Source organism: Danio rerio, chromosome 24 (assembly GCF_049306965.1).
Source record: "Danio rerio strain Tuebingen ecotype United States chromosome 24, GRCz12tu, whole genome shotgun sequence".
Lineage (NCBI taxonomy): Eukaryota > Metazoa > Chordata > Actinopteri > Cypriniformes > Danionidae > Danio > Danio rerio.
In genome coordinates this window covers 43,122,501-43,125,131 of record NC_133199.1, presented here as the reverse complement: position 1 = coordinate 43,125,131, position 2,631 = coordinate 43,122,501, and the positions used below count along the sequence as shown (strand labels likewise).

The 2,631-nt window shown below is 36.1% G+C and overlaps 1 long non-coding RNA gene across 3 annotated transcripts in view; it reads right to left on the bottom strand.

The window, feature by feature from the left end:
• Nucleotides 1–598: 598 nt before the first annotated feature.
• Nucleotides 599–2,631, bottom strand: part of LOC141380772 (uncharacterized) — a 20,942-nt gene continuing 18,909 nt past the window's right edge. For all 3 annotated transcript variants that reach the window (XR_012399568.1, XR_012399567.1, XR_012399569.1), the window contains exon 4: nt 599–2,081. This is a non-coding gene — a long non-coding RNA (uncharacterized lncRNA). The remainder of the gene's footprint in view (nt 2,082–2,631) is intronic.

Sequence of the window (2,631 nt, the reverse complement as noted above, 5' to 3'; positions counted from 1 at the left end):
GTGTTTTGCTTTGCTTAGGCATGAAAACACTTAAAAAAAAATATTAAAACGGCGTAATTCACCTTCCTTTTCATTACAGGTGCCGTCACCCCTCCTATGCAATCCTCAAAACAGTCATAGCGCTACATGACTGTCAGCTGACATGCTCCATAGTGATAAATAGACGCTGTTTCCCAAACGGATTCTGTACACGTGATTTGAAGCGGAGCAAAAGTCTAGGTTATGGGTGCGTGTTTAAACAGACATATAATTAATAATAATAATATCTAAGGATGTCAATCTTGGTGTGTTTTTTTTTCAAACAAAACTAATTTCGTCTTAAATGAGCATAAAAAGTTATGACAGCAGTTAATTGCTTTCATCATATTGTTAGATGTGTGCATTTTTAAAGTGACACCTGTTATTTAAATGTAATCAAATGAAAAAATCTAAATAAATAAGAGATTCATTCCTTGCTTTTTAATCTGAATGTATAAGTTATACAGTGAAGAAATGGCTAATGAGATTTGATAGCTTGATTCTTTTTCATTATAACAGCTGTTAATTTTAATAGCTGAACTAGTATTTGCTGCTAATGTATATCTTTATTTTTTCTTTTGTAAATAATAATAATAAAACATATTACTGACCATTTAACTGTTTATTTACAATGAAACAGCTCCAAATTAACATAGTTAGCAATTTGGGGATTTTTTTAAAGGGGAGAATCCCTTATTATGGTGGGCATATCCCTTATTTTCACATCGCAATGTTGACAGGTACCAAATGTACTGCTCATTTAAGCTAGTGTATGATCTAATGTTAGCTATAGACAATTTTAATGTGGTCATGCCATTGGCTTGTGAACATTTCTGGCTTGTTATCAAACTATTTAACTGTAACAAAAGGCAATCCAATCATAACTTAATGTTAAGACATTATTTATTAATGTGTGGCTCTTTTTATATTATCGAAAGCTATAGAAATAAAAAACGTAGAACAGGAAATACTGTGGAGCCATTGTTTTAGTTTACATCTTTCAAATTGGTCTATATCTTATTCTAAACTTTAACTGCCTGAGCTTAATATTTTGCCGTTTTGTCAGCTGCACCACTTCATGATCCGTCATTATTTTTTAATATCATGCCATATGCTGGAAAAACTGAAACATGCAAACACACACTCAAGCAGAAAGAAGATAAGAAACAAATGTTACTAAAAAGTGAGAATCTAAACGACGTGTCTATTAATAAATGAATAAGAGCTTGTATTTAAAGCATTATGAGGTAAAACAAGTGTGTTCAAAAGAGCTGAAAATCAAACTGAAGACGCTCCTGTACAGATATGGGAAAAACATTAGAGAAATTGTCAATTAATCTGTATTCATTATGAGTTTGAGTAGTTAAAAATATATATTTAAAATAAAAAGAATATTGTGTATTAGTTTTTTATTAGAAATGAACAACATTCATTCATTCATTTCATTTTCTTGTAGCCACAGCGGAATGAACCGCCAACTTATCCAGCACGTTTTTACGCAGCGGATGCCTTTCCAGCCGATACCCATTCCTGGGAAACATCCACACACTCATTTATACACACACTCATACACTACAGACAATTTAGCCTACCCAATTCACCTGAACCGCATGTCTTTGGACTGTGGGGGAAATCGGAGCACCGGGAGGAAACCCTCACGAACGCAGGGAGAACATGCAAACTCCACACAGAAACGCCAACTGAGCCGAGCTGAGGTTCGAACCAGCGACCTTCTTGCTGTGAGGCGACAGCATACCTACTGCGCCACTGCATCACCCAGGAAATGTACAACAAATGTTTTAATTTCTTGTATTCGATTTCATTGTTGTTTCTGCCAGAAATACTTTTTAGGAGGCAGATAAATGGTTTAACATATATTGTGTATATATGGTGTAAGTTTGTTACTGTCCTTTCATAAAGTCATTTGGCGTAAGCCCCGTCTATGGTGCAGAACTCTGGATGAGCTGGCAGATCCTGCCTGAAGATGAAGGCAGGGCGAAGCCAACCCCTGAGTGGAGACAAGGCCCGACCTGGTGGTGGACGGAGGGAAACTTCCACGTCACCTGAGTACAGAGAAACAAATTGTTTAGATGGGCTTATATGTAGCGGGCTGGGTCATTATAGGCTGACGAGATAATTATTATAAATGACGTGACATCTCAGTCTTCCTGACAGAACTATCGCTAAAGCTTTCATTTCTCAAACTTTCTGATATCAAAACATTGGTATTGTGAAGTCTAAAACTGAGTAAACATGTCTGAAAACATGCCACCTCTTTTGGTTTATGCAAAAACAGAAACGCATTTTAATTTATTACAGGAAGAAATATAATCAGTAGTTTACAGAATAACACATACACTGCATTTGACTCGGAAGCAACTATAAATCATAAACGCAGACAAACTCAGATGTTTCATTCATTCATTTTCTTTTAGGGTTGATCCCTTTATTTATGAGGGGTCGCCACAGTGGAATGAACCGCCAACTATCCCAGCATATGTTTTACACAGCGGATGTCCTTCCAGCCTTAACCCAGTACTGGGAAACATCCATACACACTCATACACTACGGTCAATTTAGTTAATTAAATCCCCTATAGTGCATGTGTTTGG